The sequence below is a fragment of the Eretmochelys imbricata genome, chromosome 1 (assembly GCF_965152235.1).
Source record: "Eretmochelys imbricata isolate rEreImb1 chromosome 1, rEreImb1.hap1, whole genome shotgun sequence".
Taxonomy (NCBI): domain Eukaryota; kingdom Metazoa; phylum Chordata; order Testudines; family Cheloniidae; genus Eretmochelys; species Eretmochelys imbricata.
The window spans coordinates 247,438,305-247,464,949 of NC_135572.1; positions in this window are offsets into that span (position 1 = coordinate 247,438,305).

The following is a 26,645-nucleotide window of genomic DNA, read 5'->3' on the forward strand; positions in this document are numbered from 1 at the left end:
AAGGAACAGGGGCCTGTATAATGCCCACTGGCTGAGAGTAGAAGAGGGCTATAGAGTGAGAGGCAGGTCAGTCACTGGTAGGGTGAGATGGCATGGAAGGAAGCAGCCCAGGGATACAGCAGTAAGGGATAGGACTATGATAACCTTGACTGCTAGTTGTACTGTCTCTGGGCTGGAACCCAGTGTAGAGGGCAGATCTGGGTTCCCCTAACAGCCACGGGGGAAGCTGCACCATTAAGGCACAGTGAGAGGATAGCTGCCTGGGACAGTGGGGACTGAGATGCACACACACCCCGGAAGGAGAAAAGTACGGTGACCTGGCCAGAGGGCCAAGCTACAAAGCAGGAACTGTTAAGTCCTGAAACTCAAAGTCAGAGTGATGGAGTGCAATCACAGAAAAGGCAGTGGCCTAGCAGAGCTAATCCCTACATGAGCCAGCAGGAGGTGCTCCAGCAGTGAGTGCAGCACCTTGTGACAGCTACTTTTTTAAAATTCATCTAATTATGAGGTTAAACTCAGGCCAATCTCAGTTGAAACAAAACAAAAAGTGAGTAAGCTGTCAAACCAGCCCTGCATTTGTTAGCAGGATTGCAGCTCTATAATATTTGTAGGCAAAAATTTAATTGCATCATCTCCTCTACCAAACAGTAGACTAAGTAATAAATAAATACATGCATTCATTGAGACCCCACATCCAATCACCATTGATATTTGCATGTACATGTTAAAATCTGAATCCAAATCCAGAATTGAATTTCAGAGGTGAGCCCTCATCTCTGGGGGCTCACTTAAAACCCCAGATTCTTGCAACTCTGAACTTTAGGGGATTAATAGTTTTGATCCAGATGCTGATTCTGCCATTTGATCTTATCTCTAAACAATAAACACAGGGTGAAACCCTCTCCCTGCTGAAATCAGTGGCAAAGCTCCCACTGATTTCAGTAAAGCTAGGATTCTACCCACCACTGTCTAAATTCTGCTTTCAGTTAATCCAGTGTAAACAATTGGGAATTCCACTGATTCCAGTGGTGTAATTCCAGATTTACATCAGTTGTAACTAAGAGCAGAGATTGTCTGTGCAATAAGAGACTAATGGTCTTATTGATTATATCAGGTAAGCCCAGAAACACCCATATCTTAAATCAGGTATGTTCCTGAATCCAAATTTAAAATCTAGTACTAGTTTCACAATTATTCCTATAAATATAATATAAATTCATTGCATCATGCATTCATGGAAGGAGGTCATCATTCAGCCTATTTTATGCATGCTACGGGTATTTTTTGTCAATCAATATAAATACATGTTGGCACAAGGCATCCGTTTAACTAAAGTTAATCTTTGATTTAAAAAAAAAAATCTGATCATTTTTAAAACATTAGTTAATGTAGTTGAGACATATCTCAAGTCTGAGAGCTTCCAAAAAAACCTTTCACATAAATGGGAATTCTAGCTAACTTCTTATTACCATTTAACCATGAGAACAGGGATTTTCTGATTTATTTAAAACATCCTTAATATCTGCCTTGGTAGATTTCAGAGCATATATTTGTAAAACTTGGACAAGTATGCAGTATTGTTGCAGCTGTATTGGTCCCAGGATATTAGAGAAACATGGTGTGTGAGGTAATATCTTTTATTGGGCCAACTAAAATTGGTGAGAGAGAGGTTGTTCTAAAGTTACCATGGAAACTTCATTCTGCTGTGAAAAAGTCCCCCAGAAAATATCCAAGACATCACAACATATTGTGGCAAATGGCCAATGCTATTGTGGTAGGTCCCATGCTTGTCTTTGGTGTGATGGGTCAGGGCACCACCCCACCCCTATTCTTGGGTTCTGCAAGTGCCCTGGACGGGGAGAGAAGGGACTCAGGTTCACTCCCTACTCCAGTCCCAGCCCCTCAGCTTCACAGGCTTCTCACCCTCTTTCCCCCTGGGCAGGGTTTCTCTCAGTCCACTATGCTGGGGGAGTCCCCCTATCCTGATTGGGCAGGGTTTCCCTTCCCTTGGTACTCTAATCTTCTGGTCAATACCGTGCACCTCCAAACTACAGTCAGCAATCCTTCCCTCCTCCTGTCTGACTGAAGCCGGGACGGCGGGGGGGGGTGGGGGGGGGTGGGGGAGAGGGGGGAGTTATTAGGTCTTGGTGGGGTCTTAATTGGCTCCAGGTGCCCTAATTAACCTGTAGTAACCTCTCCTCAATCTACAGGGAATAAGGCTTTGATCATCCTGGGGCTTATATACCCCCCAGGCCTTCCAATAAGACCCAATAAGATCACTCTCCTGCTGCCCTCTGGCCCTGCTGTATCACAATATTCATCTGAAACCTTAACTTGAAAAGGATTCAGTTTCTGCATATCCCATGCAAAAAATAAACACATGGGGCAAAACTTACGTTCCTTGTGCACAAAGTTGCCAGTGTGGTGAAGGAATGCAGAACTGGAGCCATTGCAAATAAATGCCTGTACACAATGCAGAAAACAGGGACTCAGATAGTAGGGTGATGTGAGTGGAATAAGAACCTCATTCCGGCAAGCATTTAGACACAAGCTGAACTTTAAAGCATTGACCGCAAAGGAATTTAAGCAGGTGCTTAAATGCTTTCCTGAATCAGGGCCTATATGCTTAGATATTAGATTCCAAATCAACTGGAAGACAGTCAATATAAAATAAGAGATACTGTAGTCCAAAACTAAGGAAAAGTGAACTAATTCAGGAAAACCAACATTCACCCCAAGACCAAATTGTTGCCCATATTTTTGAACCAGAAATGGAACCATTTTGACTGGTCAGAGATGTTAAAAAAATAAATAAATAAATAACATTTGTTGTTTTGTATCTCTATACGTCTAGTGCCACAACATTGAGAGTGAATATATTAGTTGTTTTTGACAACTTTTTTTCTCTGAAAAACATCCAGACATCAGTAAAATACTGTCAGAGGCTTGATAAGCTTAAAAGGGGCTTCTCTGAGCAAAGAAAGGGAGGAGATAGTGTTGAGTCTAGACATGATAAGTCGGTCAAAAACAGACTGGATAATACTGATATATTGTTGCTGTGCTCTAATGCTAGAATCTGGGCAAATAAAAACAAAGGCAGACAAGAGAACTCCAAAGAAATTTGATGGCAGGGGGTGGCAGATGGGGAACCCACAAAGGACAAAATAGGAGCTTGCCTGTACTCATCTCTTCCTGCTCTAAAATAGTGATCCATTATGGGGAGGGTTATTTAAAAGCTTGATTACTTTAATATTACAACAAAAAGTGGAAACTGGATTAAATATGAACTTTCTGGCATGTATGTATAGTACAGTCTATGGATTTGTTACAATCTTTTCCCCTGAATGTGGTCAAAAGCACAGAAGATCTCATTGACATGCAAGGTCTTTTTCTATGACGGTGCTCCTACACAACCCCTGTAGCAGCCTGATTTCAGAAACACAAGCAGACTGCAAAGGGCTGATTGCTGTGTATTCCGTATGCACATGCTTTTGTAACTGTTACAGCTGTACACAGGCCTGATCCTCCTCTCACTAGTTTTACACTGTTGTAACTTCATAAGTGACATAAATACTAACTAGTACTGTTATTAATACTTTGCTTAAGTGCAAGAGAATCCTATAGATTCCCAGTCACAAGTCACTCTCCCCAGGATACACCAGATAAGATGCTGAATTGAGAACAACCCAAATGGATCTGTCTAATAGCAAAATCTGATCTGTACAGTTTTGCCCTTAGTAAGAAAATATTTGCAGAAATCCCATAATCTGATTTTAAACACTCAATTCATTTCTGGAAGATGAGCTACTGTACTGTAATGTAAATCAGGACCATGTATACAGTTACATGCCACAAGGGGCCACAACAGTGGTTCCCTTAACGCACCCAGCAATATTGTTAATCTATCCAACTATACTCTTAGCCCAGCAGAAGAATCTGTCCTATCTCGGGGCCTCTCCTTCTGCCCCTCCACCCCCACGAACATGATACAGTTCTGTGGTGACCTAGAATCCTATTTTCGACGTCTCCAACTCAAGGAATATTTCCAACACACCTCTGAACAACATACTAACCCACAGAGACCTTCCTACCAAGACTACAAAAAGAAGGATTCTGGGTGGACTCCTCCTGAAGGTCGAAACAACAGACTGGATTTCTACATAGAGTGCTTCTGCCGACGTGCACAGGCTGAAATCGTGGAAAAGCAGCATCACTTGCCCCATAACCTCAGCCGTGCAGAAACACAATGCCATCCACAGCCTCAGAAACAACCCTGACATCCTAATCAAAAAGGCTGACAAAGGAGGTGCTGTCGTCATCAAGAATAGGTCGGAATATGAACAAGAGGCTGCTAGGCAGCTCTCCAACACCACATTCTACAAGCCATTACCCTCTGATCCCACTGAGGGTTACCAAAAGAAACTACACCATTTGCTCAAGAAACTCCCTGAAAAAGCACAAGAACAAATCCGCACAGACACACTCCTGGAACCCCAACCTGGGGTATTCTATCTTCGAGACACCACTGACTTTCTGAGGAAACTACAGTCCATTGGTGATCTTCCTGAAAACACCATCCTGGCCACTATGGATGTAGAAGCCCTCTACACCAACATTCCACACAAAGATGGACTACAAGCCGTCAGGAACAGTATCCCCGATAATGTCATGGCAAACCTGGTGGCTGAACTTTGTGACTTTGTCCTCACCCATAATTATTTTACATTTGGGGACAATGTATACCTTCAAATCAGCGGCTCTGCTATGGGTACCTGCATGGCCCCACAGTATGCCAACATTTTTATGGCTGACTTAGAACAACGCTTCCTCAGCTCTCGTCCCCTAATGCCCCTACTCTACTTGCGCTACATTGATGACATCTTCATCATCTGGACCCATGGCAAAGAAGCCCTTGAGGAATTCCACCAGGATTTCAACAATTTCCATCCCACCATCAACCTCAGCCTGGACCAGTCCACACAAGAGATCCACTTCCTGGACACTACGGTGCTAAAAAGCAATGGTCACATAAACACCACCCTATACCGGAAACCTACTGAACGCTATTCCTACCTACATGCCTCCAGCTTTCATCCAGACCACACCACACGATCCATTGTCTACAGCCAAGCTCTACGATGCAATCGCATTTGCTCCAACCTCTCAGACAGAGACAAACACCTACAAGATCTCTATCAAGCATTCTTACAACTACAATACCCACCTGCTGAAGTGAAGAAACAGATTGACAGAGCCAGAATAGTACCCAGAAGTCACCTACTACAGGACAGGCCCCACAAAGAAAATAACAGAACGCCACTAGCCATCACCTTCAGCCCCCATCTAAAACCTCTCCAACGCATCATCAAGGATCTACAACCTATCCTGAAGGATGACCCATCACTCTCATAGATCTTGGGAGACAGGTCAGTCCTTGCTTACAGACAGCCCCCCAACCTGAAGCAAATACTCACCAGCAACCACTAACCCAGGAACCTATCCTTGCAACAAAGCCTGTTGCCAACTGTGTCCACATATCTATGCAGGGGACACCATCATAGGGCCTAATCACATCAGCCACACTATCAGAGGCTCGTTCACCAGCACATCTACCAATGTGATCTATGCCATCATGTGCCAGCAATGCCCCTCTGCCGTGTACATTGGCCAAACCAGACAGTCTCTACGTAAAAGAATAAATGGACACAAATCAGACGTCAAGAATTATAACATTCAAAAACCAGTTGGAGAACACTTCAATCTCTTTGGTCACTCGATTACAGACCTAAAAGTTGCAATTCTTCAACAAAAAAACTTCAAAAACAGACTCCAACGAGAGACTGCTGAATTGGAATTAATTTTGCAAACTGGATACAATTAACTTAGGCTTGAATAGAGACTGGGAGTGCATAGGTCATTACACAAAGTAAAACTATTTCCCCATGTTTATTCCCCACCTCCACCTCCCACTGTTCCTCAGACGTTCTTGTCAACTGCTGGAAATGGCCCACCTTCATTATCACAAAGGTTCCTTCTCCCTCCCCCCCTCCCCCGCTCTCCTGCTGGTAATAGCTCACCTTAAGTGATCACTCTCTTGTTACAAAAAGAAAAGGAGTACTTGTGGCACCTTAGAGACTAACCAATTTATTTGAGCATGAGCTTTCGTGAGCTACAGCTCACTTCATTGGATGCATACCGTGGAAACTGCAGCAGACTTACAGTGTGTATGGTAACACCCATTGTTTCATGTTCTCTATGTATATAAATCTCCCCACTGTATTTTCCACTGAATGCATCCGATGAAGTGAGCTGTAGCTCACGAAAGCTTATGCTCAAATAAATTTCTTAGTCTCTAAGGTGCCACAAGTCCTCCTTTTTCTTTTTGTGTATACACTAAAGTTTTCTTTAGGGAGATACCAATAAAATGTAGCCTATCCTGTCTCACTGAAGATCCTTATGTTTCAGACCCTCTGGAGAAATGGGAGATGGTGCCAATGCTTGTATGCCAACCTGTAATCAGACATGGGAAGGACACACTCTTGCATGCACAATGGCTACATGAGTGAGAAATCTCACCAATGTCTAAATGTCACCCCACAGGATAAGCTAGACAATACTCAGAAATCTGGGACGTCTTCCTCGGCCATATAAAGTCTACTGAAGATGATACAACAAGAGGCATCACCACAAAGTGGCAAATTGTTACATATCCACACACTAAAATGCTGGTTCATATGCATGCCAGTGCCAACTGTTCCCTCTAGTTTTATAGCAGACCTTTGGTCACTGTATATTATAGTTAAGGTTGCAAAACAGCTTCCATTATAACCATCTGTTCGCATAACTTCTAAAACATTCACCTTTGGGGCTGATACTTTTCATGTGTGCCTATGACCCAGATTATTTTTTAAGATTGAGCAAAATATTTAACATTTTTGTGCTCAATAAAAGTGAAAATCTGGTTTCCCCTTTGTAAAGAAGTTTCTAAGAACAGACAAACTGGGCATGAAAATATTCTTCACTGAGGACAAGAGCCTTCGCTTTGGTGTGAAAGACATCCGCTTGTGTCTCAGAGCGTGATGAGCCTTGGAAACCTGCAGCTGAGCACATGCAACAGAACATTTTCATTAACTTGTGTGCACACCGTGAGACCTCCACTGTGCGTGAATATACCTCTGGGATGAACACACGTTCCATTTAGAGTCCAAGACAGTTTGTAGGGTTGGCCAGGATGCTATTGTTGCATTTCAATTTACACTGTGATCATCAGATACCTATCACCTTGGTATATAGCCAACCCTTCCACAGAAGCAATTAAGAAACAGGATAAGACACTTGATGGACAGATGCCAGTTCTGCAGGACCTGTTTTGCTCACAGTTCATAGAATCATAGAATATCAGGGTTGGAAGGGACCCCAGAAGGTCATCTAGTCCAACCCCCTGCTCGAAGCAGGACCAATTCCCAGTTAAATCATCCCAGCCAGGGCTTTGTCAAGCCTGACCTTAAAAACCTCTAAGGAAGGAGATTCTACCACCTCCCTAGGTAACGCATTCCAGTGTTTCACCACCCTCATAGTGAAAAAGTTTTTCCTAATATCCAATCTAAACCTCCCCCACTGCAACTTGAGACCATTACTCCTCGTTCTGTCATCTGCTACCACTGAGAACAGTCTAGATCCATCCTCTTTGGAACCCCCTTTCAGGTAGTTGAAAGCAGCTATCAAATCCCCCCTCATTCTTCTCTTCTGCAGACTAAACAATCCCAGCTCCCTCAGCCTCTCCTCATAAGTCATGTGTTCCAGACCCCTAATCATTTTTGTTGCCCTTCGCTGGACTCTCTCCAATTTATCCACATCCTTCTTGTAGTGTGGGGCCCAAAACTGGACACAGTACTCCAGATGAGGCCTCACCAATGTCGAATAGAGGGGAACGATCACGTCCCTTGATCTGCTCGCTATGCCCCTACTTATACATCCCAAAATGCCATTGGCCTTCTTGGCAACAAGGGCACACTGCTGACTCATATCCAGCTTCTCGTCCACTGTCACCCCTAGGTCCTTTTCCGCAGAACTGCTGCCTAGCCATTCGGTCCCTAGTCTGTAGCGGTGCATTGGATTCTTCCGTCCTAAGTGCAGGACCCTGCACTTATCCTTATTGAACCTCATCAGATTTCTTTTGGCCCAATCCTCCAATTTGTCTAGGTCCTTCTGTATCCTATCCCTCCCCTCCAGCGTATCTACCACTCCTCCCAGTTTAGTATCATCCACAAATTTGCTGAGAGTGCAATCTACACCATCCTCCAGATCATTTATGAAGATATTGAACAAAACCGGCTCCAGGACCGACCCCTGGGGCACTCCACTTGACACCGGCTGCCAACTAGACATGGAGCCATTGATCACTACCCGTTGAGCCCGACAATCTAGCCAGCTTTCTACCCACCTTATAGTGCATTCATCCAGCCCATACTTCCTTAACTTGCTGACAAGAATACTGTGGGAGACTGTGTCAAAAGCTTTGCTAAAGTCAAGAAACAATACATCCACTGCTTTCCCTTCATCCACAGAACCAGTAATCTCATCATAAAAGGCGATTAGATTAGTCAGGCATGACCTTCCCTTGGTGAATCCATGCTGGCTGTTCCTGATCACTTTCCTCTCATGCAAGTGCTTCAGGATTGATTCTTTGAGGACCTGCTCCATGATTTTTCCAGGGACTGAGGTGAGGCTGACTGGCCTGTAGTTCCCAGGATCCTCCTTCTTCCCTTTTTTAAAGATTGGCACTACATTAGCCTTTTTCCAGTCATCCGGGACTTCCCCATTCGCCACGAGTTTTCAAAGATAATGGCCAATGGCTCTGCAATCACAGCCGCCAATTCCTTCAGCACTCTCGGATGCAACTCGTCCGGCCCCATGGACTTGTGCACGTCCAGCTTTTCTAAATAGTCACGAACCACCTCTATCTCCACAAAGGGCTGGCCATCTCTTCCCCATTTTGTGATGCCCAGCGCAGCAGTCTGGGAGCTGACCTTGTTCGTGAAGACAGAGGCAAAAAAAGCATTGAGTACATTAGCTTTTTCCACATCCTCTGTCACTAGGTTGCCTCCCTCATTCAGTAAGGGGCCCACACTTTCCTGGCCAGGAGACATTAAATGAAAATGTTAAGAGATCATGAGACTTCCCTATTTGCCCAGCTCTCTGCTTGATGTTCAGAATGTTTGTTTCTGGACAGATCAAAGGCCTGATAGATCCTGCCTTGCTCCACTCCTCCAGCAACGAATTGCATGCCCTTTCTGCACAAGAAAGTGGAACTAATTTAATGACAGCCGTTTAGAAACAGCTGTCGTTAAATTGTTGCAACCCCTTTGTGTGGCACTCTTGTTTTGGTTTAAGGATGCCTTATATAGCCTTAGCATAAATATGTAAGGAACAGGCTTAAACTAAATCAATATAAAACACTCACGCTGAAACACTTGCCTACACAATTTAACTAAGTCTGTTTCTAAATAACAACAACGAGGATGACATAAGAGTGCTTTAAAAATAGTCTGCATTACAGCACTGCTACTGCAGTATACCACAATGGAATCCTGATGAATCTGATGATCATTTGGTTGGCATGTTTCAGGCTCCATGGGAGCACAGGTGCTGAAACTAGGGGTGCTGCTGCACCCCTCTCGCTTGAAGTGGTTTCCATTATATACAGGGTTTACACTTTGGTTCAATGGCTCTCAGCACCCCAACTATACAAATTGTTCCAGGACCACTACTGTCAATAAGTGCTTCAAACTCACACAAACGCACACTATGGGCTGGGACAGACAGTTATATCTTTTTTAATACTTGATGTGTCTAGACTAGATCTGGTTGAGAAATTATTTTTTCTCCATGAAAAATTGATGTAAACTAACATTTCACTTGAATCAAATTTCATTAAAATGTTTCCAAATTTTCATCAAAAACCCAGACATTTTAGACCAAAGCAGATTTTTCAAAATTATCTGTTTAATCCAAAAGCTATTATCCATTTAAAAATAAACCACCACATTCTGATGGGAACATTTTGGCCAGATTTAGTCCAGACACAACAGTGACGGCAGCCATGTAAGGGAAACTAAATTGTTAGTCATTGAACTAGGGTAATTCTAGGGAGAAAACATAGTAAGCAAAGATTGTTTAACCCACTAAAATGTCAAGTACATCTAAAACGCATCTTGCACTTCTTACATGCTAATATCTGTAGTCATCCAAACTACAGCTTGGGCTCGAACCATAGTGTCTTTGAGTGTCTTGCCCCAGGTTCCCTACAGGAGCCTCACTCCTGGACAATTGTACTGTTCCCAGTGGGAGTTCTGCTCAGTCCTGGGTCTTTTTAGAGCCCAGTGTACAGTCCCATTGTCTCTAGCCCCTGGTGGTTCTTCTCAGGAAACACCATAGGTCACTGGCTGGAAGTGGCCTTCCAGAGTCTTTGCTCATACCAAGGAAAGTAGAAGGATGAATTCAAACTGGAGCAGGTACAGAGAAGGGCTACTAGGATGATCCGAGGAATGGAAAACTTGTCTTATGAAAGGAGACTCAAGGAGCTTGGCTTGTTTAGTCTAACTAAAAGAAGGTTGAGGGGAGATATGATTGCTCTCTATAAATATATCAGAGGGATAAATACCGGAGAGGAGAAGGGGACAAGAGAACTTTTCTAGGAACAGGGGAGCTGCTAGTGAGCTTCAGTAACAAGGGGAGCTCAGCCTGAGGCAGCTGCTAACCTTTTCCTTCAACTGTTCCTAGAAAAATTCTCTTGTCCCTTTCTCCTCTGTGGCTTTACATTCTCCTTCTCCAGGTGGAGAATGTTCTGAAAGTGCTCTTAATTGGTGCTGACTGAGTGCAGGAATGCTCATTAGTCTTTCCACCAGAGGGACGCGGGCATGTCCCATCAGAATATCATGCAATATTTGCAACCAAATCTGATGAAAAAATACATTACACACCTCACAGTACCCTGAAAACAACATTGTAGATGTTTGAAACACAGACTTTGTTTACACTTTTGTAACATCTGTTTATTTATCTGAAATAAACAAAAATAATCCATCAGAATTTAACAGTGGTTTCCTGCATTTTATTTTGTCTTCTGTTTCAGATCTTTCAAAAAATATATTCATTTCCATTTTTCAAACCTAATACACATTAGCCTCTTTTTAAAAACTTATTTCCAGGTCACACCTAATAATTGCTTATGGGGCATACTGTATTTATTTTATGTTAGCAAAATCATTCAGTAACTTCCCACTAGAGGTCAGGCAGTACCATCAGCAGGAAGACAGTGCTATCTGAATGAAGTGGATGTGGTCTGTAAGATCCTCAGAATTATGGAACTGATTCTTCTCACTACACAAAGTCACTTTCACCTGTGAAAAGAGAGCCAGATCCTGGCTCCCAGGCAACTGGGTTGAACTGGTCCATCAGACGGAGTGGTCTCACAATGGGTTTAGCCTGACATTGGAGGATTCCTTTGCTATGGCAGAATCCCTGGGTAGCGTAGAGCCCACACAACAGCTCTCTGCTATCACCCCAGCATGGCACCAAGGATAGAGAACACCACTTCAGGGGGCAGCCAGGGTAGCTGAGCACAGCCAACGCACTACTACACTCTGGCAATTCCCTGCTGCTGGAATAGCCCCTTGGAGTCATTGGCGCCCAGCACAAATTAGAGCAGCTCAGCTGATCCCAGGATTGGGGGGGGAGAGTGGTGGTTGCTTCAGCCACCTCTGTCCCTCCTCCCTGGGATTTGCACCAAACAAAACTTGGCCAGACCTGAGGATTGCACACAGTGAGCAACACATTGGGGTAAAATGCTGCCATTCATATCTGATAGTGTTTTACACCCATTATGAACTTTGAACTGGAGAAAAATGATAGAGGGGCAGGGTAATGGAGAATCAACCCCCAAACCTGATTATATGGTAATGTTGCATTTTAAAATTGTGATGCTCAAAAGTCTGCATTCTCATAAGATCATTAACTCAGACTCATTTTACCTCCTCCATTTTGGCATCAGTCCTATACCTTGCTTCCTTTGTTTCCTCCACTCTGGGGGCTGGCCAGGAGTAGAACCACCCCAAGGGCAAGTTTTCTGAAAAATCTATAATGTTGTACAATTTTCCTATTAAAATGAATATACAGCGCCTTCCTCAAAGAACAGCAAGTACAAGTATTTTTCAAAAAGTTCTGCCATCAGTTCTCTTTTAACAGTATCACTTAAAAGAAAATATTTAGCTACTGAAATCAAGACAGCAAAAACAATACATAAAACCCTCAACAATCCATGGTCAGAGCTAGAGTTGTTGTCTTTGAACACATATGCATTTCTTTATACATAAAAGGACTATTTGTTGTGTGGGCAGAGCAAGATTTATGATGTCCTTAACAATTCATTTCTTTGCATTTACGTGCTTTGTGTCTGTACATCCAGCGAGAGTTAACTACACTGATGTCACTTTGTTTTTAAAATAAACCGTTTTGCTTTTGTATCGGATTTAGGATCAAAGCATAGTCCCATTAAAGTCAATGGCAAAACTCTCATTAGCTTTGATGAGACCCGTAGTTGGCCTGTAGTCCTTGATGCAGCAAAACATTTAAGCATGTGCTTAACTTGAAGTCAATGGGACAAAGAAGTTAAGTATCTAATTAAGTGCTTTGCTGAATCAGGGCTTTAGGATGAGATTTACAAAAGTATTTAGGCACCTAAAGCTGCTGATAAACATCTGGGGGGATTTACAAATATGCTTAAATGAGTTAAGTGCCTAGCTCCCATGATTTTCAATAGGAGTTAGGTGCCTAAGCTGCTTAGGTGCTTTTGGAAATACCTATAGGTGCCTATCTGCATCTTTAGATGCTTAAATATCTTTGTAAACCTTAGTCCATAAAAATGTAGGTCTTTCTGCAAAATCTTGCCATTGCCATTGACTGTAAAGTGGAACCTTCTTCCTCATGGTGGCAAGAGGCAGCGAGTGAAATGTCTGAAAGTGGAGGAGTGGGGAATTGTGTCTTTGAGAAGTGTTAGCCTAAGAAATAATGGGGACTATATCAGAGGCTCCCAATTTACATTAATTTCTGCCAAGTGATACTTTGGGGAAAATGCCTCTTGGTCCCCAGCCTCCTCAAGATGGGCCTTACAGTTTGTGAAATCTTTGCAGTAAACAACTGAGTTCTCTCTGCTGCAAACACTACTCCTGGGGGAATTCTGCACCAAAAAATTAAAAATTCTGGGCACAATATTTTACAATTCTGCAAAATTCTGCAAATTTTATCAAAATAACACTACATAATCATGCCAGTTTCAATTATTTTGGTAATATATTTCAAAATACCAGTCAGCAAGTATGTCTGCAATACTACAGACACATACAAAAATTCCCCCAGGAGTAGAGAGTTAAAGAAACCGCTATGACAACCCAGTTTATGTTTCTCTGCCCTCTTCCCACCCCCACCGAGGTCATCCGGGGGGCCAGACACAGACATCCCCTCCCCCCTGAACCCAGCCATGGTGCCCCCCCAGCCAATACACCCAACCCCTTCCCCCCAGAGGAGTTGCAGGGCCCCCCAGCCCAGATACCCACACCCCCTTCCCCCGAGAGCCCAGCCACGGGGACCCGTAGCCTAGATACCTGCACCCTCTCCCCCCAGAGCACAGACACCCGCCCCCTCTCCCCCAGAGCCCAGGGATCCAGAGGGAGAAACAGCCTGATGCTTAGTCCCAGGTTTGCATGGAGTTTCCTGTGCACTGCTGTCTTCTTTCCTCAGGGCATGCAAGGAACTGCAGCTGCCAGGAACCCTCTAGCTCCCTCCCCCTACCCCTGGTAGTGTCTTCTATGTGCCAGTTGGGCTCTGCTGAGTCAAGCAGCCCCTAGTGGCAGCCAGCAGCACTGCAGCCCATTTCTGTGCGGGAAAGGAAATTCTGCACTCACAAAGTTAATTTCTGCAAAATTCTGCATTGCACAGTGGTGCAGAATTCACTCAGAAGTAAAGCAGAACTCAGACACTGATGTTTGTTCACACTGGCATTTATCCAGATTATCCTTCCTCTGTGCAGAGATGCCAACGTTTTCTGATGGAGTTAGGAGCAAAATTTTAGATTCTGTATGTGGCATAGGGTATCTAGTCAGTCCTTTGTTCATCAGATTCTAAAGAAGAGGGAACTGGAGGCTTGCATCATGGATTAAAATTCAGTTTACTTTTACCATAGGCTTTATATTTAGACCTAACCATTGTGATCATCTAGGCTGTGTCTACACTACAGACTTCTGCAAGCTTAGCTATGTCAATCAAGGATGTGAAGAGGTGAGATTCCTGACTGACATAGCTATGCCAGCAGAAGTCTCTAGTGGAGATTCAGATTATACCAACAAAGCTGTGCTTTTACCCATATAGCTTGTTTTGCTCACGGAGGGTGGTTTTACTCTCCCGATATAAAGTACAGCTTTGCCGTTATAGCTGCATCTACACTAGGAGTGCTTTGCTGGTAGTATACCAGTACTCTAATACCAAAAGTGCTCCTAGTATAGACACAGCTCTAAGTCTGTCCTCCTGTACACTGCAGGCCAGAGATTTCACACAGTATATTGCTGAACTTAACCCATCATGCTCTAGTTCAATTACTAGATCTCTTTTTGAAAGTCATCCACTTCTGATTTAAAGACTCTAAGTGATGGAAAATCCACCACATCCCTTGGTAAGTTTTCATTAGTTACACTTACAATTAAAAATGTACTTATTTCCAGTGTGAACCTTACAGATTCTGCCTTTCAACCACTGGATCTTGTTATGCCTTTGTCTGCTAGATTAAAGAGTCCTCTAGTATCAGATGTCTTCTCCCCAAAGTTGTAGGTGATAAGACTGTGGTCAAGTTGCCTTTTAACTTGTGTATTTTTTCCCCTATTATTTCATCTGGCCTAGCAGGTTTTAGTAGCTGGGAAGTTTCCTACTGTATTACCAGTTTGATCATTTTAGAATCCAGCAATACTCAGAGACCAAACTGAAAGTACTTCATTGTGTTTTATAATTGTTTAATCTGGAGTCACTGAGACAAACATGGAACCCCATGACACCACTTTTACAGTCACCTTTCAGAATGACTTTAACATTAAACAGCTACCTGAGCATTGCTCCACATCTGTCTTGTACTACATTATAAAAGAACCTTGGAGCTTTTCTGAAGGACACAATTTATGTATGTTAGTGGTTGGTGATGTTACCAACTTTTCCTCACAAGTTGTCTGGATTTAAGCCAGTAACGTAAACAGTATTTTTTCTTGTTCCAAGGTCCAGTTGAATAACAAGCACAGCTAGCCCTTGCTGACAGACAGTTTGTTCTCAAGGATCAGGGGGATTTTTCACTCTAGAAAGTGTGAAATCAAACTCCCAGATTTTCTGCATGAAAAGGAAGCCCTTTTAAAAAGATGGAGATATCTTTCCTAAGCGAAAACTCATAATGGAAAGGTCACTTGGTTCTGTGAATGGTGATGTGAGGGAATGAGCAGGAATGTGAGGAAAACATTGAAAAATTGGAAGGAAAACAAAAGGGTCAGACTGCATTTATCCTCATGTGAGGGTGTAAGGAAACAGCCTGCCTTTCCGCCTCTACACAGCCCTGCTCTGTAGGCAGATGTAATCCCTGTTCTTATGCTCAGGGAGCACAAAGACTGCTTGAGGCTATCATCAATGGCAATGTGAGGCTCCACACACAGAAAGGAAAGAGCAAGGATGACTTTTCTCGAACAAAGGAATCTCATCTTTCTAGACCTTGTGATTAGCAAGATATTGGACCTTAAAGTCACATCATTCTGACTTCCAAATCCTGCCTTTTTGACTCTGCTGCAAATCTGACTTGACTTTAGCAGTTGCTGTTCCAAAAATCAGAAATGTCAGGCTGGAAGGGCCCTTGAGAGATCAAGTCCAGCCCTTTTGCTGTGGCAGGACCAAGTAAACCTAGAGCATCCCTGACAAGTGTTTGTCCAAGCTGTTCTTACAAACTTCCAGTGATGGGATTCCACAACCGCCCTTGGAAGCCTATTCCAGACCTTAACCTTGTAGTTAGAAAAAAATTTGTAACAACAAACCTAAATGTCCCCTGCAGATTAAGTCTATTACTTCTTCTCCGACCTTCAGTGGCCGCGGAGAACAATTGATCAACATCCTCTTTATAAAACAGCCTTTAACACATTTGAAGACTTATCATGTCCCCCCCTCAGGCTTCTTTACTCAACACTAACAATGCCCAGTTTTTTAATCTTTTGTCATAGGTCAGGTTTTCTAACCCTTTTATCATTTTAGTTGCTTTCCTCTGGACTCTCCAGTTTGTCCACATCTTTCCTAAAGTGTGGAGCCTAGAATTGGACACAGTACTCCAGCTGAGACTACTCTAGTGCCTAATAGAATGTGCCAATTACCTCCCATGTCTTACATACAGCACTCCTGTTAACACACCCCAGAATGACATTAGCCTTTTTCACAGCTGCATCACATTGTTCACTTGTCCAATTTGTGACCCACTATAACCCCAGATCCTTTTCAGCTGTACAACTACCTAGCCAGTTATTCCCCATTTTGTAATTATGCATTTGATTTTTCCTTCCTAAGTGAAGTATATTGCACTTTTTTTTAATTGAATTTCATGTTGAATTTAGACCAGTTCTCCAATTTGTCAAAGTTATTTTGAATTCTAATCCTGTCCTCCAAAGTGCTCGCAACCCCTCCCAGTTTGGTGCTGTCAAAGTTTGACTCAGACTCACAATTTATCAGACCACTCTGTTTTATTAGCAAAGCTGCTCTGCTAATACATTTAGAAGTGAGCCCTCCGAGTGGGGCTTGTGTCTTAATTTATACAGTTTTTTGGAGAACAAGTTACAGAGAAGTTACAGACAAAAGAAGAAAAAGATTTTAGTCACCACCCTTCGAGATCCCTGAGACCAGTCACGTATCTTCAATTACCTGCCACCCTTAACAATCTCCTTTAACAGCTTCCAGTTAACTTAACTAATTGCCCTTCACACCTTCCATTCTGATGCCTGCTTCTTAGACGTGCTGGCTCTATCTTAATTGCTTCTCCATTCAAAAGCTAACTGTCCCTACGTGTGCTCCCTCAGATACTTTGTAACATGTTTTGGCATGCCCTCTCATATACAATGTATCCAGCATGTCCCCTTATACAACGTTATACTTATACAATGTTATACTTCCACAATCCCCCCTTTTGGTCAAGGCTACGCCCATGACCAATGACTTACTGGATTCCATACATCAATCGTTCTTTTTCATTACTTTCACTGGTGACATTTAACAACATTAGATTAGCACTCTGGTTAGGGGTAACCTGATGGATGGTGTGTCTTGTGCAGTTTTGGATACAACAAGAAATCAATTGAAAACACACAAAGATTATTAGAATTCCAAATAGGATAGTCAGGATTCCTTGAAACAACCAGTTTCCCAGACTAGAGAAATTGAATAAGTTACTTATCCATTTCCACAAGGAACTTGGTTCTTCGTGGGGAAGGTATGCAATTTGCTCCAGATGGCTAGCACGATTTATTACCTCATTAGTATTATCAGGTATGTATACACAGCATTCTGTTCCAATTAGAGCACAGGTCCCTCCTTTGGCTGCCAGTATTATATCTAATGCCCGACGGTTTTGGAGGGCCACTTGTCGGACCACTCCTGCTTCTTTGGCTAGAGCTTTTAAGCTCTCTCCTGTTTCATTGACCATGATCTCAGCCACCGCTTGTAACCTTAAAAGCCTTTTTGCATGGTGGATTACCGCCCCCTACTGGGACTAAAGAAATGTCAACAGCTTCTTCCCAAGTTAGGGGGCTTATGTTATCCACATACCATTTAGCATCTGGCAAGTCCCTCGTTTTTCGCCTGAAATTACGGAGGCGATTTCGTGGGAGGGATTGAAGCACCCGGAATTGTGGGAAAAGCTGAGCAGGATAACAGATACCTGACCAATTTGCTGGTAACACAGTGTAAGCATTTTCCCCACAAACCCAATGATGTCCCATTAAAGCTGGGAAGGGTTGATTGCAACCCTTTGACATGTAAGAATTTATGAAGGAGGAATAGTATCCCCCAAAGGGCACAGGATGATTTTCACTGGGAGAAGAGGTAGCATTCACATGACATTTGTAGATGGTGCTGTTTTTCTCAGGGAGGCTGTAGGGGGAGCAAGAGATTGAATCTTTGGTTTGATCCCAGGTTGAGAGGAAGTTTATCTTTCCATACCCGGTTCGCCATTCTCCAATCTTGTTTGAATAGTCCCATACATCATGGGACACGATGTATTGGAGACAGCTGCTCCTCCCTAGATTCAGCCCTGTCCCATTACACACCCAGCACCAGTGGCCCTTTCCTTTCACCACACTTATAAGTTTAGGAACATATGTTTTTCCCAGCCCCCAAGTGTCATTTTCCTTCCATGTCCTTTCAAGTGAATAGGGTTCTCCAGCAAGCTCTGAGGAATTCAAAGGGATTGCCATGGTGGGGATACTAGCTTGTGAGTGAGCTGGGATGTGGCTGCAGACCCAGCAATTAGAAATATTCAGGATCTGGGCTATCTGCACCTGTTGTTGGATGAAAGCATTGTCACTGTCACTCTGGATTCCCCAGACCCTCAGGACACAGTAGCTGAGGATTAAGCTTCTCAAAGGACACATGTTGGAAGCAGGACCCTTTCTGGTTCCGACAACCCCTTTCGAGGGAACCGCAGTCACGGTTTTATGTCCACCAGGCAGCAGGCGCTAGGCTCACTACTGCTTCTTGTTTGTTGGGTCCTGCTGTCTGCTTACCCTCTGCTTCTGGCAACCCTTACGAGAGCGCAGATTGTAAGGTATTGCAGGCTGTTTCTCTTTGTCTTCTGGGGTTGAAGCTGGTTCTTCGTGGTCTTGCAGAGGTGCTTGGTCCCGTTGAGGTGGCGCTGGCTTACACTGTGAGGCGTGGATCCATGCAGCGATGCCGGATAATTTCACTGCTGTCTGGGTGGTGAGCAGTACCTGGTATGGACCCTTCCACCGGGGTTCCAAGGTGTGCTTCCGAAGGTGGTGCCGCAGGTAGACCCAATCACCAGGCTCAGAGTGTGACAGGCAGCAGAGGTGGGTTCCGTGGGCCAAGCTGCTCGCACCTGCGAATGGAAGGAGCTCACAGCTTGCATTAACCCTTTGCAGTACTGGAGGAGCGTGCTGTGAGTTAGGTTTAGGTCTGGGGCTGGGGTAATAGTAGCCATTGTTCGCATAGGGCGTCCCATGATGATTTCAAATGGACTCAATTTGTGTCTCTGGGATGGGGATGACCAAATTTCCATAAGGGCCAGTGGTAAAGCAGCTGGCCAGTTTAACCCTGTGGAACTACAGATTTTTGCCAGCTTATTTTTAAGCACACCATTTCGCCTTTCAACTGCCCATGCACTCTGTGGAATGTAAGGGCAGTGCAACAGGTGGGTGACATGTAATACCTGGTTTAGATGTTGAACAATTTTTCCAGTAAAATGTGTTCCCCGGTCACTAGACAAAGTGGCAGGAATTCCCTTGGTAGGGATAATGTGGTTTAACAGACATTTTGCAACGGACAATGAATCAGCTTTGCGACAGGGAAAGGCTTCAATCCAACCCGAAAACAGATATATTATAACTAAAATGAATGCATATTTCTGACACTTTGGCATTTCTACAAAATCAAGTTGCCAGTGTAGGAAAGGTGCTTGAGGCAAACCCCGGAACCCTTGTGTTACTTTTACAGATTTGCCTACATTGTGGCTTTGACAAGTAACACAAGCGGCACAGTGGCGGGTTGCAAAGGAGCTGAAATGGGGAGCCCACCACCCCACCTTACTCATAGCAGAGACCATCCCCTCCTTGCCGACATGTGAAACACCATGTAGCAGGGTGGCTAGAGACGGGTAGAGTGAGAGGGGGGCTACAAAGGTACCGGTGGGCGATCGCCGAAGGGAATCAGAATGCAAAGAGCAACCCAAAGCACTCCAGGAGTCTCTCTCTGTTTCTGGGGCAGAATCCTGGAGCTGAGCGAGATGAGACAGGGATGGTGGCATTACAGAGATAGAGAGGGGACCAAGAAACGCTTCTGGTGAAGGTTTTATAGTGGCGGCATGTTTTGCAGCAGCATCAGCAAGTGCATTACCTTTTGCCACCTCGGTGTCTGCCGCTGAGTGGCCAGTACACTTAACAATTGCCAAGGCAGACGGTAGTAAAACTGCATATAGGAGGGCGGCAATGTAGGGGCCATTCTTGATAGGGGTACCAGTAGAGGTAAGAAAACCTCGAGCCTGCCAGAGGGTGCCAAAGTCATGCACAACCCCAAAGGCATACCAAGAATCAGTAAAAATAGTGGCAGAGAGCCCCTCGGCTAGAAAGCAGGCACGGGTTAGAGCAAAAAGTTCAGCCACCTGGGCAGAGGTCACAGAGGGTAAGGGCGCAGCTTCTATGGTCTCAGAGAGAGAGACCACAGCGTACCCTGCAAGAAGGTGGCCTTGGTCATTTCTATAACAGGACCCATCAGTGAATAATACCAGGTCAGAGTTAGGGAGAGGTACATCTGAAAGGTCGGGGCGCAGGACATGATAGCGGAGACAGTTGCAAGGCAGTCATGGGGTTCACCATCACTAGGTAAAGGAAGGAGGGTAGCAGGGTTTAACTGGGAGCAGCGCTTAATAGTGATATGTGAGGCTGAAAGCAGCAAAAGTTCATACCTAGTGAGGCGAGCAGAGGAGAGGTGAGCAGTGTTGCGTTGCAGAAGGAGAGTTTCAACAGAATGGGGAACCATGAGAGTGAGAGGAGAGCGGAGGAAAAGGGACTCAGACATCTCGACCAGGCGCACTGCACCAGCTACAGCGCTTAGGCAAGGGGGTAAACCCTGGGCTACAGGGTCCAAGGTTGCAGAAATATAAGCCACCGAGTGATTTCTGTCACCGTGCTCCTGAGTAAGAACCCTGAGGGCACAGGCAGATTGTTCGTGACAGAAAAGGGTAAAAGGCTTGTCATAGTTAGGTAACCCTAAGGCAGGGGCAGAGGCTAAATTCTGCTTAAGGGAAATGAAAGCAGCATTTGCTTCAAGTGACCATGGCATGGGGTTAGGTACAGAGGATCGAGTGAGTTCTTGGAGTGGTTTAGCCAGAGAAGCATATTGGGGAATCCATTGCCTACAGAACCCTGTCATGCCTAAGAATTTTCTGACCTGGCGTGGAGAGCAAGGCTGGGGAAAGCTAAGGATGACTTGTACCCGGGCTGGAGAGAGTGTACGGGAGCCCTGGGAGAGAAGGAAGCCTAGATATGTGACAGAGGTTTGGCAGAGCTGCAATTTTGTGCGAGAAGCCTTATGACCCTTGTTTGCTAAAGCTGTGAGAAGTGTTAGTGAATCAGTTTCTGAGGCAGACAGAGAGGGGGAGCACAGGAGTAAGTCGTCCACATATTGGATCAGTGTGGATCCTGATGGGAAAACCAGATCAGTGAGATCCCTGGCTAGGGCTTGAGAAAAATAGGATGGACTCTCTGTATACCCCTGGGGAAGGGTAGTCCATGTATATTGCTGACCCTTGTAGGAGAAGGCAAAGAGATACTGGGATTCAGAGTGAACTGGGACAGAGAAGAAAGCGGAGCACAAATCTACAACAGTAAAGTGGGTTGCATTTGGAGGAATAGACACTAGTACTGTAGCAGGGTTAGGAACCACTGGAAAAGAAGGTATGACAATACGGTTAATAGCTCGAAGGTCTTGAACAAATCGCCACAATTTGCCATCAGCCTTTTGAACTGGGAGGATAGGGGTGTTACAGGGGCTGGAACAAGGAACAATAATTCCTTGTTCTTTTAATGCAGATATAACTGGAGCAATCCCAGCCTCTGCCTCAGGATTCAAAGGATACTGAGACAGGCGAGGCAGAGGTTTGGAATTGTCTACAGTAATCCGAACTGGGTCAGTATTCAATCGGCCCACTTCAGATGGGTGAGATGGCCATAGGGAGGAAGGAACCTGAGAGATTAGGTGCTCTAGGGATGGAGTTAAGGGACAGCAAGGGACCGGAGTGGAGAGGGAAGTTTCAGACAGCAGGGAGGCTACAGAATCACATAAGGAAGACTGAGGGATTTGCAGATAGACACCATCTGGGGAGCAGTAAATAGAACAGCCAAGTTTGCATAGCAAGTCCCGTCCCAGAAGGTTTGCAGAGGTGGAATCAGAGAGGAGGAATGCAGGCTCCTCAGAGAGGGGACCGACCTGAACAGACAAAGGTTTTGAGAGGGGAAAAGAGGTAGGGATCCCTGTAATGCCAACAGCAGGCACAGATTTTCCAGATCGGGGAACCTCAGGCAAGTCAGTGGTGCGGATTGTAGAAAGAGAAGCTCCAGTATCAACAAGGAAAGGGAGAGAGAGATCATTTACAGTCAGGACACATTCTCCAGTAGGGGACAGAGGTAATAAGGGAGCTAAAAACTTTGTGAGGTTCCCCAGCATCCCGTCATTGTTGGGGTGAAAAATAGGGTGGGGATCAGCTGGAGGAACCAGCGGGGGGTTCACTTGATTTCCCAGACAATTATTAGGTCGTCTTGGACACTCTTTTTTCCAGTGTCCAGGCTGTTTACAGTAGTTACAAACCCCAGTTAATCCAGCCCCCCGCCCCCTTCTGCAACCCCGTCCCTGTTCCCGGTGTGGTCTGCTTAGTCCTGAATAATGCTGTATCTGCAGAGCCATTAACTTTTGGGAGGACTGTTCCTCCTTTCCTTTTAAAGTGCAGTGGCAATGCTCTGCTACTGCCAGCAATTTGTCCATGGTTTCAGTCTCCCATCCCACACTTATTTGTTTTAACATGCTGCCTGTGGCAGGGAGAAGACCATCAACAAATGCGTGTGCCAAGGCCCCCTGCCCATTTACATCGGGCTCTTGTATTCCTGAATGTTGTAGGAAAATATCAGTTAGCCGGGACCTATAGTCACCTGGGCTTTCTCCTTGCCCTTGCTTACAGCAACGTATTGCTGTCCAGTTTGTTTCAGGAGACCACACTTTGGGAATGGCTTGATGCAGGCTCTTCCAAAGAGCCATACACCAGTCTCTGTATGCCGAATCTGGGCCAGTACTTTTTATGGTTGAGTGGCGTGCCTCAGCTGGCCAGTCTGCGGCAACCAACCATTTTTCATAATAACTGGCAGGAGCTAACAATTTACACAGTTGGAGGAGATCTGTCTCAGAGGGTTCATAGGTTTCACAGATTAACAGAAACTCCTCAGCAAATTTGACAGAGTTTTCCTGTGGTTTGGGAAAACTTTTAACTATAGATAAAAGTTCCGTACGAGTCCAGGGCTTATAATCCCATATGGACTCACTTTCTCCCATCTTAAGGACTCGTAAGGGTGCCACAACAGTTTGATCAGAGTCTCTCATTAACCTCCCATCAGGTTCTCTTTTCCAAGAAGAGATGTCAAGAGAATCTTTGCAGTCTGCTTTGGATTTTTTCTTCATAATATTTTGCAGAGCTGTGAGGCCAATAAGGGTATCTTCTTCACTTTCATTATCTGTAGTCACTGAAGATTTTTCCTTTTCTGATTTCTTATTTGCGCAGGAGTATTGTGGGGGTCGGGTTTGATCCGGATCATTGCACAGGACTGGGCAAAGGGGAGCACTCGGACTAGTGGTGGGAGAGACTGCATCCAATTGAACTGTTAGTTTTTTGATAGAATTTTTAAGAGAGGTGAGTTTTGACTCAGTCCATCTAAGATTTGCCTCTTCCCACCACTGCATGAAGCAGTCTACTTCTCCTCTCTCCAATTTGGTTTTTGGGAGGACGAGTTTGCTTTTTAAAGCATCCACTCGATCCTTGTCCCAAGAACCTAACTGTGGCCACTGTAATTTGGGGTTCTCTAGAGCTAATTTGGACCATTTTTCAAGAAACCTACAAGAGTCCGACCCCTCCTAAAATACATAAAATAAGCTGGAGTTCCCTTAGGGAACTGTTCTACCTTGGACTTCTGATTACCCATCCAGGAGGACTTCACATAGCACTCACACAAGAAGGAAATTCGGGCTCAGCAGAGCGGTGCCCGGTGCAACATACAGAAAGGAGCCCACAGGCTACTGCCTCAACTGCCCTTGCTTTCACACCAGGGGTTATACCCAAGGCGTGGTGCGGCTGCAGCTGTGCAGATTCCACTTATTCAGACCGTGGGGACGGGGACCCCTTGGTCAGCCAGTCTCCGGACAGAGATGGCTCCCAGATTCACACACACACCACGGGGAAGATGGATAGACACAAAGACAAGACAGTCCTCAAACCGGTTAAAGCACAAAAATAATAATTACCTGAGACGTCTGATTCCAGAAGCTGGATCCAAAGACCCCTACCCGAACAGAGTGGGAACCAACAAGTTCAATGGCATAGACTGCGCTGCTGCTGTGTACCTTTCTGTCTTGTGGAGGATCGCTTGGACTAAGCGTCCAGGCGCCGGCTGCCACGATCATCCTGCAAGGCAGTCAGGGATCACACAGCCTCAGTGAAGCCACTTGCCATCTCGGTGGAACCTCCAAATTGTCAAAGTTTGACTCAGACTCACAATTTATCAGACCACTCTGTTTTATTAGCAAAGCTGCTCTGCTAATATATTTAGAAGTGAGCCCCCCGAGTGGGGCTTGTGTCTTTTAATTTATACAGTTTTTTGGAGAACAAGTTACAGAGAAGTTACAGACAAAAGAAGAAAAAGATTTTAGTCACCACCCTTCGAGATCCCTGAGACCAGTCACGTATCTTCAATTACCTGCCACCCTTAACAATCTCCTTTAACAGCTTCCAGTTAATTTAACTAATTGCCCTTCTCACCTTCCATTCTGATGCCTGCTTCTTAGACGTGCTGGCTCTATCTTAATTGCTTCTCCATTCAAAAGCTAACTGTCCCTACGTGTGCTCCCTCAGATACTTTGTAACATGTTTTGGCATGCCCTCTCATATACAATGTATCCAGCATGTCCCCTTATACAATGTTATACTTATACAATGTTATACTTCCACAATGCCATCTGCAAATTTTATAGGCATCCTCTCCAGCCTATTGTCCAAATAATTAATGAAAATATTGAATAGTACTGGGCTCAGGACTGACTCGTGTGGGACCCCTCTAAATAAGCCCTCCCAGTTTAATAGCAAACCATTAATAACTATGCTTTGAATATGGTCTTTCAACCAGTTGTGCACCCACCTCATAGTAATTCCATCTCGACCACATTTCCCCAGCTTGCTTATGAGAATGTCATCTGGGGCTGTGTCAAAAGCCTTACTAAAATTACACACTAGGCCAGTAACCCTGTCAAAGAAGGAAATTAGGTTGGTTTGGCATGATTTTTCTTCTTGACAAATCCATGCTGGCTATTCCTTATAACCCCATTATCTTCCAGGTACATACAAACTGATTGTTTAATTTGTTCTGATACATTTCCAGGTATCAAAGTTAGGCTGACTGGTCTATAATTCCCCAGGTCCTTTTTGTTCTTCTTTTTAAACATTGCCCTTTTCCAGTCTTCTGGGACTTCACCCATCCCCCCAGTAGCTCTCAGAGATAACTGCGAAAAGTTCCGAGATTGCTTCAGCTAGTTCCTTAAGCTCCATAGGATTAATTTCATCAGGCCCCGCCAACTCGAATACATCTATTCTTTCATCTGTTCTTCCCCTATTTTAGCTTGCGTTCCTTCCCACTTGTTGTTAATATTAACTGTGTTGAGTATCTGGTCACCATTAACCTTTTTAGTGAGGACTGAAGCAAAATAGGCATTAAACACCTCAGCTTTCTTGATACCATCAGTTATTAGATCTTCTTCCCCACTAAACAGAGGACCTATACTGTCATTCTTCTTTCTCTTGCTTCTAATGTATTTAAAGAATCTCTTCTTATCGCCTTTTATGCCTCTTGCTAGGTGTAACTCATTTTGTGAGTTAGCCTTTCTGATTTTGTTCCTACATCCTTGTGTTATTCTTTTGTACTTCTCCTTAGCAATTCATTCATGTTTCCACTTTCTGTAAGACTCTTTTAGGATTTTCAGGTCATTAAAAAGCTCCTGATGGAGCCATATTGGCCTCTTATTATGCTTCCTATCTTTCCTTTGTGTTGGGATAGTTTGCTGTTGTGCCCTTAAGATTGTCTCCTTGAGAAACTGCCAGCCCTCCTGCACTCCTTTCCCTTAGATTTTGTTCCCATGGGACCTTACTTACCAGTTCTGTAACCTTGATAAAGTCTGGATTTTAAAAAAAAAAAACTTCATTGTTCTTATTCTTCTGCTCTCACTCCTTCCTTTCCTTCGAAATAATGAAATCTGTCATTTCATGATCACTTTTACCCAAGTTGCCTTTCACCTTCAGATTCACTACCAATTCCTCCCTGTTGGATGGAATCAAGTCTAAAATGGCTGTCCCTCTGGTTACTTCCTGCACCAAAGAGTTATTCCTAATACATTTCAAGAACTACTTAGAAATTTTGTGTTTTGCTGCAGTGTCGTAGCTAAGAGTGGAAATTTGACTGGGCCTCAACTTTCAAGGTCCAATGAAGCTAGGATCTGTTTATGACAGGAGCAGCAGCAACATAGAACTCAAATAGACTCTCAGACTTTGC